The sequence below is a fragment of the Oncorhynchus gorbuscha genome, linkage group LG15 (assembly GCF_021184085.1).
Source record: "Oncorhynchus gorbuscha isolate QuinsamMale2020 ecotype Even-year linkage group LG15, OgorEven_v1.0, whole genome shotgun sequence".
Classification (NCBI taxonomy): Eukaryota; Metazoa; Chordata; class Actinopteri; order Salmoniformes; family Salmonidae; genus Oncorhynchus; species Oncorhynchus gorbuscha.
This window is the reverse complement of record NC_060187.1, coordinates 77,117,705-77,131,089: the sequence shown is the minus strand read 5'-3', so window position 1 is coordinate 77,131,089 and position 13,385 is coordinate 77,117,705. Positions and strand designations below refer to the sequence as shown.

The window sequence follows — 13,385 nt, the reverse complement described above, 5'->3', positions numbered from 1 at the left end:
CAGTCAAAACTGTTCGCTGCCCTGGCCCCCCCAATGGTGGAACAAACTCCCTCACGACGCCAGGACAGCGGAGTCAATCACCACCTTCCGGAGACACCTGAAACCCCACCTCTTTAAGGAATACCTAGGATAGGTTAAGTAATCCCTCTCACCCCACCCCCCCCTAAGTTTTAGATGCACTATTGTTAAGTGACTGTCCCACTGGATGTCATAAGGTGAATGCACCAATTTGTAAGTCGCTCTGGATAAGAGCGTCTGCTAAATGACTTAAATGTAATGTAAATGTAATGTGAAATAGAGGGGGAAGTCTGTATAGGTTTAGTTCCTGTTGCAATATGCTCAGAGTCTAGTGATATAATGCTTTGTGCATTTGTACAGTGGTTTAATAATCTGGCCACATCAATTGATCGAATTACCATGACATTAAAAGAGATCATTAGAAGAAAGTACCTGCGATTGACGTAAAGTAACGTGATGACGGCCTAGAATCGTAGGAAGCGGATATGTCGTCACCACGGCAGTGTGGCTGTGGCGGTCTCTATGGCGACGCCGCAGCAGTGACGCCACCCTGGATCGTGGTGAGTGGGTGTGACCCGCCCCTTAGAGCCCCCCTCTCCCTGTCAGTGTGGGCGGCCCGGTGAGGAGAGAGCGAAACACGACACCCGAGAGAGGAACCAGGGGGAGGAGAAAGAGTAGCCACAGAGTAGAGAATGTTAGTGAGTGGAGGAAGAAAGAAAGTCTAAAGAGAGGACTACTGGTACTCTACGGAACGGTTATTTTAGCGACAATATGTCAAACAACCGGGAAGAAGCGGTTGAGATGGAGTAAACAACTCGACAGTTCGTGAAAGTATATGCAAACAAGGAAAGATACGGGTTTTCGGTCGTGTGCTTGTCAGGACGGTTGACCGTGTTCCGCTGCACCTCGAACAGGACAAGGCGAAGTTGCCGTGGGACAAACAGCAGTGAGCTACATCAACTGACTGCGATTCGGGGAAAGTAACGTTACCCCGATCGCTACAGTTGAGGAAGGGGGTATTGGGAAAGAAAGTGGAAGCAAAGGGGCCCGCGAGTGGAGCAACAGTGGAAAGTTTAACGTTAGCCTGTCCCCCCCTCGTTGTTCCATTCCGAACCAAACGAAGGGCTCAGAGGGAGACGACTTTTCCTTCCACGAACGCTACTGACTTGAGATCCACCAAGCTCGCTAGCTAACGTAAACTACCCTGCAACACTCAAAATGAAAACCCCCGGAGATTCGGGTAAGTTTGTGCAAAACACAAGTCGATCACTTTTGTCCGGATGAACTTGATCATGAACTTGCTGGTTGTCTTCGCCAGTTGTTCGGTCTGTTGTTGTCAATTATTAAGTGGTGAACAAAAGTCATACAGGTTGTTAAATACATTTAACTAGCTGGTTAGCTGGCTAACATTAGCCGTGCATTTGACAGCTAGCTGACGTGAGTTCATTGCATTGTAGCTACACAGTATTCAACACGTTCTCCAGTTATGTTTGATAAGTTGGTACAACTGAAGTTGATGCAAAAGTGTTGTTTATACTTACTGTGTCTAGTTTGCTGGTAATATGTCGATGTGGATTGATTGTCGACCTGTTGCTGTAGCTGAAGTTGAGTTTATTTAGTAGTGAGACATTCAAAATGGAAGCTTTTGCAAGCGGACATCCACTTTTAATACTCGAAAAGGAAATTAAACGATGGGTTGAGTTGTCGTTAATCATATGAACCAGACACTTGACGGAAGATTAGACCTATCTACCGGGGTTGTTTAAGAGTTTTGTCAAATTTGATCATTTACAGGGTTTTGTTTGTTTGTCATCCTATGCATCCGGTCAAGTTCCTATTTCTCCGCTGTTTGGTTGAATTGGCTTTTACATATGTGTCCACATTTAGCCACATTCAGGATATATTTGATCAGAAACATCAAATGTAGTTTTATGTACGACCCTGTCATAATCGAATCTGATTAATTCGTGCTTTGTTTGTATCGTGCTTCAATAAGTTCTGCAAAGTAACTGTGCGGACCCAGCCGTGGAATGTTGCGGAATCCATGTTGGGATTTTCCCCTCACCCGTTCGTAGAAAGTCTGTGGACAGGTTTTCGAAGCCTCTTAAATCGGTCAAATTCACCCTTAATTCACCGTTCAGATTAAGTTGTCATTCGCACAATACATAGATTTAGTTAGACCCGTGAAAATGCCAGTGAATAATGTTTTGGGTTTACTTTGTGAGGACGCCATGCTTGGTTGGTTATGAAGGCCGCGGAGCTAGAGAGACGGGTGAACGTTTCAATGGAGAGGGACTGTCATTTTCGAAGGAGGCTATCTCGTTAGAATAAATCCTGCCGTTTCTGATATGCTTGCAGTTTACAGTAACGCTTTAGGCATATTTCTAGCAATTAAACGTTTAATCTCGCTTTCACTCTAATTATGATCAGTAACGTAGGCAGAAATGGCTGGGGCTGAGTAAAAGTGACTGACAAAACAGAGTTTGGAGTCTGACGGTAAACAAACAATGAAATACACAGCATCATAGGTGGCGCTTGAGTTTAATGTTTGGGGAAGCAGCTCCGCCCTAGTTACAGGATCCAGTGGGGAAGAAGGGCCTTTTATAAACACATTTTACAACACTTTACATGTCTGGAGACATTAGCAGAATCTTTAATAGCCTACTACAGAAATGACAGGTTAGGCCTAGGCTACTCTGCTGACACTGACAAGCTAGGATCAATAGAAACAACCTTGTCTTCAATGTACCCATCTAATCTCGGCCTACGAAAAGGGGAGACAAATTGTACAATATGACGTCCATCTACAATGGCGTAGGAAATTGTTGCCCTAAACTCTCCACTGGCACTGTCTCCCCAGTGATAAAGACAGTGAATATGCCCACTCACCAGAGATATGGTCGACACTCTCCATTAATGCCAATATATTAGTCCTGGTGTATCCTACTAACGGTAATATACTACACTTCACACTTAAATCATTTGGAATATATGTGACGTTTGTGTTTATCCCGCAATTGAATTTTGAAATATTGCGACAGGCCTATGGCTATAGATCAATCAAATTGTATTTATATAGCCCTTCGTACATCAGCTGATATCTCAAAGTGCTGTACAGAAACCCAGCCTAAAACCCCAAACAGCAAGTAATGCAGGTGTAGAAGCACGGTGGCTAGGAAAAACTCCCTAGAAAGGCCAAAACCTAGGAAGAAACCTAGAGAGGAACCAGGCTATGTGGGGTGGTCAGTCCTCTTCTGGCTGTACCGGGTGGAGATTATAACAGAACATGGCCAAGATGTTCAAATGTTCATAAATGACCAGCATGGTCGAATAATAACAAGGCAGAACAGTTGAAACTGGAGCAGCAGCACAGTCAGGTGGACTGGGGACAGCAAGGAGTCATCATGTCAGGTCGTCCTGGGGCACGGTCCTTGGGCTCAGGTCGTCAGAGAGAGAGGGAGAAAGAAAGAGAGAATTAGAGAGAGCATATGTGGGGTGGCCAGTCCTCTTCTGGCTGTGCCGGGTGGAGTTTATAACAGAACATGGCCAAGATGTTCAAATGTTCATAAATGACCAGCATGGTCAAATAATAGTAAGGCAGAACAGTTGAAACTGGAGCAGCAGCATGGCCAGGTGGACTGGGGACAGCAAGGAGTCATCATGTCAGGTAGTCCTGGGGCATGGTCCTAGGGCTCAGGTCAGATGCGTCTCACTGACAGCCACAACTCCACATCAGCTATTTCATATTTGCCAAATTGCGGACTTCTCAACTGTAGGCTATGTGCTTGTTAATTACCATGTAACTGAGATATAACCAATTAGGCTCGATCCCAAGAACTCCCTACTACACATGAAACATTTCTTAATCAGGAGACAACAACCAACTAATCATGTTCATTTCTGAATATCAGGAGACAATACAACCAACAATTCAAGTTAATTTAGTTAATTTAAAATCTATATATTTTAGGCCAGCCTGATTGGGTGAGCCAGTATTAAATCTGTCGGGGGAGTCACCTCTGGTTATGCTAGCACCCCCCACAAGTAAGACTGTAGCTCACAGATCACTGGCTGGGAAACCGTTTTATGGAAATCATCAAAGGTGCAGCGACCATTGCATTGTTACATTTGTTTGTGTTTAAAAACACGTGCCGGCACTATAATGTGTGAAATTGATTCCAGACCTATATACATTTGCCACACCACCATTCTATCTACACAATCCATCATGGCTTCCTGAACGGGTCGGGACGACCGCACCCTTCACTTCATTCACACCCACCGATCAACATAATTCCCATGTTAATGCATCTGTCCAGTCTGCACCGACTCAATCACTGTACCAACACTACCACTCAAACTGAAACAAATGAATGACAATTGGCCATTACTGCATCGCATTGTTTTTACTCAAGAGCGTGAAGTGAACTGTACCTATACTCTGGCCTTGCGGCTTTCACACAGTGCGACGCCTGACTTCACGGTGTCTGTGTGAATGGCCCGTGTCGATATCTGGTGCAGGTGGGTTTGTACTGTACGGCATCGGAAGAGGAAGTGGTCAGAGTTTGTTTCTCTGCTGTGTGTTAGATTAGTATCATTTCACTATCAGCGACACGCTTTCATATTGAAGGTGACTGATAATCATGTCATCCCTGTCTGATTCATCTTAGATGTTGTGTAGGTCTATAGTCAAGTAGTATGAGAAAAATCTGTCTAATTAGTGATGAAGTTTTGCATGTTTTGGTTTTGCACTTGTTTAAAAAATATATATATTTCACCTTTATTTAACCAGGTAGGCTAGTTGAGAACAAGTTCTCATTTACAACTGAGACCTGTCCAAGATAAAGCAAAGCAGTGCGACACAAACAACAACACAGAGTTACACATGGAATAAACAAACACACAGTCAATAATACAATAGAAAAATCTTTATACAATGTGTGCAAATGAGGTAGGATAAGAGAGGTAAGGCAATAAATAGACCATAGTGGCGAAATAATTACAATTTAGCAATTAAACACTGGAGTGATAGATGTGCAGAAGATGAGTGTGCAAGTAGAGATACTGGGGTGCCAATGAGCAAATAAATAAATAACAGTATGGGGATGAGGTAGTTGGATGGGCTATTTACAGATGAGCTATGTACAGGTGCAGTGATCGGTGAGCTGCTCTGACAGCTGGTGCTTAAAGCTAGTGAGGGAGACATGAGTGTTGTTTTGAGATGTAACGTGATATTGGCCTAATGTGACAAAAGATCAGAGAAGGCTGGGTGGTATGATCAACTCAAGCTAATCATAAATATTCTCTGTATCAAGCATGCAACACATGTGGCTGCAGTCAATGTGTCAGCTGGTTTGTAGTCTGAGGCCTATTAAAGGTGAACAACTGTGAATGATGACACTGTAAAAAGAGGCCATGATTATATGGGGATTCCAAATAGGTCAAACAGGGACCATGAAGCTCACTAGTTAAGTCTGCTCATTCCTGAAATTCAGGCATAAGTTTGTTCCTGCTCTCTCTTGCAAGTTGTTAAGCACATAACTAACCAGCTTCCCCCATACATACAACATCAGGAAGCTCAGTCACATTTAATGCCAACTCTGCATATTTGTATTTATTTCACTAAAATAAAGGCTATGCCTGACATCACAGGGACTTGAGATGAAGCAGGCCTCTATCTTATGGGGGTGTTCTCTCCCAAGAATAATGTGGTTCTTTTGTTTTGTACAACACAACAGTGATGCCTGTTCTGTAGTGGCTCTGTGGCTTATATAGAGCCATGTCTGTTCTGTAGTGGCTCTGTGGTTTATATAGAGCCATGCCTGTTCTGTAGTGGCTCTGTGGCTTATATAGAGCCATGTCTGTTCTGTAGTGGCTCTGTGGCTTATATAGAGCCATGTCTGTTCTGTAGTGGCTCTGTGGTTTATATAGAGCCATGCCTGTTCTGTAGTGGCTCTGTGGTTTATATAGAGCCATGCCTGTTCTGTAGTGGCTCTGTGGTTTATATAGAGCCATGTCTGTTCTGTAGTGGCTCTGTGGCTTATATAGAGCCATGCCTGTTCTGTAGTGGCTCTGTGGCTTATATAGAGCCATGCCTGTTCTGTAGTGGCTCTGTGGCTTATATAGAGCCATGCCTGTTCTGTAGTGGCTCTGTGGCTTATATAGAGCCATGCCTGTTCTGTAGTGGCTCTGTGGCTTATATAGAGCCATGTCTGTTCTGTAGTGGCTCTGTGGTTTATATAGAGCCATGCCTGTTCTGTAGTGGCTCTGTGGTTTATATAGAGCCATGCCTGTTCTGTAGTGGCTCTGTGGTTTATATAGAGCCATGTCTGTTCTGTAGTGGCTCTGTGGCTTATATAGAGCCATGCCTGTTCTGTAGTGGCTCTGTGGCTTATATAGAGCCATGCCTGTTCTGTAGTGGCTCTGTGGCTTATATAGAGCCATGCCTGTTCTGTAGTGGCTCTGTGGCTTATATAGAGCCATGTCTGTTCTGTAGTGGCTCTGTGGCTTATATAGAGCCATGTCTGTTCTGTAGTGGCTCTGTGGTTTATATAGAGCCATGCCTGTTCTGTAGTGGCTCTGTGGTTTATATAGAGCCATGCCTGTTCTGTAGTGGCTCTGTGGTTTATATAGAGCCATGCCTGTTCTGTAGTGGCTCTGTGGCTTATATAGAGCCATGCCTGTTCTGTAGTGGCTCTGTGGCTTATATAGAGCCATGCCTGTTCTGTAGTGGCTCTGTGGCTTATATAGAGCCATGCCTGTTCTGTAGTGGCTCTGTGGTTTATATAGAGCCATGCCTGTTCTGTAGTGGCTCTGTGGTTTATATAGAGCCATGCCTGTTCTGTAGTGGCTCTGTGGTTTATATAGAGCCATGCCTGTTCTGTAGTGGCTCTGTGGTTTATATAGAGCCATGCCTGTTCTGTAGTGGCTCTGTGGTTTATATAGAGCCATGCCTGTTCTGTAGTGGCTCTGTGGTTTATATAGAGCCATGCCTGTTCTGTAGTGGCTCTGTGGTTTATATAGAGCCATGCCTGTTCTGTAGTGGCTCTGTGGTTTATATAGAGCCATGCCTGTTCTGTAGTGGCTCTGTGGTTTATATAGAGCCATGCCTGTTCTGTAGTGGCTCTGTGGTTTATATAGAGCCATGCCTGTTCTGTAGTGGCTCTGTGGTTTATATAGAGCCATGCCTGTTCTGTAGTGGCTCTGTGGTTTATATAGAGCCATGCCTGTTCTGTAGTGGCTCTGTGGTTTATATAGAGCCATGCCTGGTCTGTAGTGGCTCTGTGGTTTATATAGAGCCATGCCTGGTCTGTAGTGGCTCTGTGGTTTATATAGAGCCATGCCTGGTCTGTAGTGGCTCTGTGGTTTATATAGAGCCATGCCTGTTCTGTAGTGGCTCTGTGATTTATATAGAGCCATGCCTTATATAGAGCCCCATCGCTTCTGCTCTCCTCTGTATCCTCTACCCCTTCCCTTTCTGCCACACTCCATTACACCCCTACCCCAGAGAAACAGCCCTGAGGGAGGCTGATGACATCACCACGTCCCACCAGAAGTGGCCCTTTTACTAGTGTGTGTGCTTGGTTGTATGTCAGAGAATGTGTGTGTACCCAAGACTAGTGTGTGTATGTATTGGATGTGTGTATACCAGAGTGAGTGTGTTTGAGCGGTGTCATGTACACGTGTATAACGTGCTGTTGTTGGGTTTGTGTTCGCGTTCACGTGAAAGTGTGTCGACCTTGTGTGTGTGTGTTGTGTGTCCGTGCGTGTGCAAGTCCCACTCCTTCGCTCTCTTAACCGCGTTGACAAACACAGTTGAGCTTTAACCAAGGCATTATCTAACCACAAATCTGCCCTGCTAATAGAGACTTTAAATAGGCACATTATTATGAGGCTTTAATCCCAGCAGGCCTTTATCTCTCACTCACTCTCCAGTTGTCCTGTTGCTGTGCTCTGTAGGCCTGGTTAGGAGTTTTAACCCTTAACAAACGCCTCTCCACTCATTACAATCTATGTACATTGCCAGAATGAGAATGTTATAAATAGGATATAGCAATATTGGATAGACATCTAATAGTTTGTAGATAGAGATGATTTGTTCTGTAATCTTCTTTATTTATGGATCTGTCTCTCTGTTCTATCAGACAGGACACTCTGCCTGGTCGCTATGTGTCTAATGTTACCAGACACTAACCTGTTGATGCTGTGATTTTTCCATTCTGAGTAATAAGGAATTACTATTTTATTCAGGCCTGAAAATCAGGAACTCTTATCAGGAATATAGCATACCTGTTTTATCCTTATAATGGAAATGGTCAAATAGTCTATTTCCTGATTTTTAATGAGTGCCAATCACTGGTATCCTCCTAACAATTGATGATAGTGTTTGGTAAATTGATTTAGCATGAATTATATTATCTGAGAGGTTACATTAGGTCAACTGATCTGAAATCAGGCTTTGTCCATGGTTAGCTATTAAGACTAGAAAGAATAGAACCGACATGACACAGGAAGACAGGTCCTGGACCTGTTGATAAGGCACCGTATCACCAAGCCTGGGGTTGGGAATGAGATAAAGGGTGGTGATAATGATTAGGTACCAGTAATATGACTACTACTGACCCAGGGATGCAATGGGTTAGTAGTAGTCAGTCACTTTCGCCACAGTGACAGGGCAGGCAGGAGGAAGGCTGGGGTCTGGGTGCGAAACACACACACACACACACACACACACACACACACACACACACACACACACACACACACACACACACACACACACACACACACACACACACACACACACACACACACACACACACACACACACACACACACACACACACACACACACACACACACACACACACTCTGCTGTAATCACTGTGGTCTGGTGCGGCTGTGTTTATATGGGGACACTTCATATGGAGTTTCCTTCTCCCTCAACCCCTCTGTCTCTCTCCGGTTCCTTCTCCCTCAACCCCTCTCTGTCTCTCTCCGGTTCCTTCTCCCTCAACCCCTCTCTGTCTCTCTCTGGTTCCTTCTCCCTCGACCCCTCTGTCTCTCTCTCTCTGGTTCCTTCTCCCTCGACCCCTCTGTCTCTCTCTCTCTGGTTCCTTCTCCCTCGACCCCTCTGTCTCTCTCTCTCTGGTTCCTTCTCCCTCGACCCCTCTGTCTCTCTCTCTCTGGTTCCTTCTCCCTCGACCCCTCTGTCTCTCTCTGGTTCCTTCTCCCTCGACCCCTCTCTGTCTCTCTCTGGTTCCTTCTCCCTCGACCCCTCTCTGTCTCTCTCTGGTTCCTTCTCCCTCGACCCCTCTCTGTCTCTCTCTGGTTCCTTCTCCCTCGACCCCTCTCTGTCTCTCTCTGGTTCCTTCTCCCTCGACCCCTCTCTGTCTCTCTCTGGTTCCTTCTCCCTCGACCCCTCTCTGTCTCTCTCTGGTTCCTTCTCCCTCGACCCCTCTCTGTCTCTCTCTGGTTCCTTCTCCCTCGACCCCTCTCTGTCTCTCTCTCTGGTTCCTTCTCCCTCGACCCCTCTCTGTCTCTCTCTGGTTCCTTCTCCCTCGACCCCTCTCTGTCTCTCTCTGGTTCCTTCTCCCTCGACCCCTCTCTGTCTCTCTCTGGTTCCTTCTCCCTCGACCCCTCTCTGTCTCTCTCTGGTTCCTTCTCCCTCGACCCCTCTCCGTCTCTCTCCGGTTCCTTCTCTTCTCCCCATCTCTGGTCTGGTGTGTGTGTCTGGTGAGATCCCTGTTTCTGGTCTGGTGTGTGTGGCTGGTGAGATCCCTGTCTCTGGTCTGGAGTGTGTGGCTGGTGAGATCACTGTCTCTGGTCTGGAGTGTGTGGCTGGTGAGATCCCTGTCTCTGGTCTGGTGTGTGTGGCTGGTGAGATCCCTGTTTCTGGTCTGGTGTGTGTGGCTGGTGAGATCCCTGTTTCTGGTCTGGTGTGTGTGGCTGGTGAGATCCCTGTCTCTGGTCTGGTGTGTGTGGCTGGTGAGATCCCTGTCTCTGGTCTGGAGTGTGTGGCTGGTGAGATCCCTGTCTCTGGTCTGGTGTGTGTGGCTGGTGAGATCCCTGTTTCTGGTCTGGTGTGTGTGGCTGGTGAGATCCCTGTCTCTGGTCTGGAGTGTGTGGCTGGTGAGATCACTGTCTCTGGTCTGGAGTGTGTGGCTGGTGAGATCCCTGTCTCTGGTCTGGTGTGTGTGGCTGGTGAGATCCCTGTCTCTGGAGTGGCCATTGTGTGTGCATGCGTTGTCTGTTTGTGTGTGGGGTTAGTGGAACCTCTTATTGTACTCATAATGAAGTGATGCAGCTCAGGGGTTGGAGGCTGCTTGACAAGAGGAGAGACTGCCCCTCGCTCTGCCCCTCGCTCTGCCCCTCGCTCTGCCCCTCTCTCTGCCCCTCTCTCTGCCCCTTTCTCTGCCCCTCTCTCTGCCCCTCGCTCTGCCCCTCGCTCTGCCCCTCTCTCTGCCCCTCTCTCTGCCCCTCTCTCTGCCCCTCTCTCTGCCCCTCTCTGCTCCCTCTCTCTGCCCCTCTGCCCCCTCGCTCTGCCCCCTCTCTGCCCCTGTCTCTGCCCCTCGCTCTGCCCCTGTCTCTGCCCCTGTCTCTGCCCCTCGCTCTGCCCCCCTGCCCCTCGCTCCGCCCCTCTCTCTGCCCCTTTCTCGCTCTGCCTCTCTCGCTCTGCCCCCTCGCTCTGCCCCCTCGCCCCTCTTTCTGCCCCTGTCTCTGCCCCTGTCTCTGCCCCCTGTCTCTGCCCCTGTCTCTGCCCCTCGCTCTGCCCCTCTTCTCTGCCCCCTCGCACCTCCGCCCCTCTCTCTGCCCCTTTCTCTGCCCCTCGCTCCGCCCCTCTCTCTGCCCCTTTCTCTGCCCCCCTTTCTCTGCCCCTTTCTCGCTTTCTCTGCCCCTCTCTCTGCCCCTTTCTCTGCCCCTTTCTCTGCCCCTTTCTCTGCCCCTCTTTCTGCCCCTTTCTCTGCCCCTTTCTCTGCCCTTCGATCTGCCCCTCTCTCTGTCCCTCGCTCTGCCGTCGTGTCCGAATACCTGTACTTGCGTTCTAAATAATAGATATTTTAGGCATGCAAAAATAGTTTTGACAATATCGCAATATTATTTTTGCGCCGGTTGGCAGTACCTGCACCAAAACTCCAGTGTAATTCTTCATAGCTTGTTCTCAGACTTCTTTTTAAATAAAGAGAATTTGTTTTCAACACTTTTATTTCCATGATTTATCAAAACTTGTTTTCTCATGACTCTCTCTTGTCCTCCTGCAGCAGACATATGGTGAGCAATATGTTTGGAACATCGAATTGCAATAAAATCACAGTATCGAATTACAATATATATATATATATATATAGAATCGTGAAAATCGCAACACATATCGTATCGGCAGCTACATTTTGTGATAATATCTTATCGTGAGGTCCCTGGCAATTCTCAGCCCTACTCTGCCCTTGACTGGCCCTCAAAGCTTTACCCTTGACCACTTGATGGTGTGTGGTCGACTCTCGCGGTCCATTTCCCACATTCCTGCTTTAGAAAGTTAATAGTTGCCGTCTGCTGCATTTCACATTGGAGGAAAACAAAACCCTCTCTCACATAGGCGGGCGGGCGGGTGGGCAGGCAGGCATCTCAGGTGATGTTCCTGTCTGGTTCAGTGGAACTAATCAGGGTGTGGCAAGCTGCACTGTTACTCAGCTTTGCAATATAATATCGCTATATTACAGAGCCAACATGTTTGACTATGTATTACATATGAGACACAGAAAGTGTGTGAGAGAGTTTAGTCATCTGACAGAGAAGGCATGTGTGTTATTTGTTAGTGTGTGTGTCTAGTGTATCGCTGCTCCTTTCTCCTCACAGCACTGGCTGTGCCACTGAAACTGATCTGAGCTTGACGCCAGACACACACACACACACACACACCTGCGGAGATCAGGTAACCGTGATCCCTGGCGCACCATCAGCTCCTCTAAATACCTCTGCTGCTCCATCCAGCCTCACATCACACCTTTCATTTCACCACCCACAACCCTGCATAGACCTGGGTTGACCCCGACCCAGCCGGCACCACCCAGCACACACTCACACACCAAATCCTAACCTGTGGTGGTGTTTGTTTCCATTTATAGCACGGTGTAACTCACACTGCTAATCTACCAGATTAACCCTGTGGTTCTGGTCACGTTGAGGGCATCACACTGTAAGAGCCCATGTGTACTGATCCTTACTGTAAGACCCCATGTGTACTGATCCTTACTGTAAGAGCCCATGTGTACTGATCCTTACTGTAAGACCCCATGTGTACTGATCCTTACTGTAAGACCCCATGTGTACTGATCCTTACTGTAAGACCCCATGTGTACTGATCCTTACTGCAAGACCCCATGTGTACTGATCCTTACTGCAAGACCCCATGTGTACTGATCCTTACTGTAAGACCCCATGTGTACTGATCCTTACTGTAAGACCCCATGTGTACTGATCCTTACTGTAAGACCCCATGTGTACTGATCCTTACTGTAAGACCCCATGTGTACTGATCCTTACTGTAAGACCCCATGTGTACTGATCCTTACTGTAAGACCCCATGTGTACTGATCCTTACTGTAAGACCCCATGTGTACTGATCCTTACTGTAAGACCCCATGTGTACTGATCCTTACTGTAAGACCCCATGTGTACTGATCCTTACTGTAAGACCCCATGTGTACTGATCCTTACTGTAAGACCCCATGTGTACTGATCCTTACTGTAAGACCCCATGTGTACTGATCCTTACTGTAAGACCCCATGTGTACTGATCCTTACTGTAAGACCCCATGTGTACTGATCCTTACTGTAAGACCCCATGTGTACTGATCCTTACTGTAAGACCCCATGTGTACTGATCCTTACTGTAAGACCCCATGTGTACTGATCCTTACTGCAAGACCCCATGTGTACTGATCCTTACTGCAAGACCCCATGTGTACTGATCCTTACTGCAAGACCCCATGTGTACTGATCCTTACTGCAAGACCCCATGTGTACTGATCCTTACTGTAAGACCCCATGTGTACTGATCCTTACTGTAAGACCCCATGTGTACTGATCCTTACTGTAAGACCCCATGTGTACTGATCCTTACTGTAAGACCCCATGTGTACTGATCCTTACTGTAAGACCCCATGTGTACTGATCCTTACTGTGAGACCCCATTCTGACCGATCCTTACTGTGAGAACCCATTCTGACCGATCCTTACTGTGAGAACCCATTCTGACCGATCCTTACTGTGAGAACCCATTCTGACCGATCCTTACTGTGAGAACCCATTCTGACCGATCCTTACTGTGAGAACCCATTCTGACCGATCCTTACTGTGAGAACCCATTC

General features: G+C 47.0%; 1 pseudogene; it reads left to right on the top strand.

The window, feature by feature from the left end:
* Positions 1-667: 667 nt before the first annotated feature.
* LOC123998086 overlaps positions 668-13,385 on the top strand; it is a 73,756-nt pseudogene continuing 61,038 nt past the window's right edge.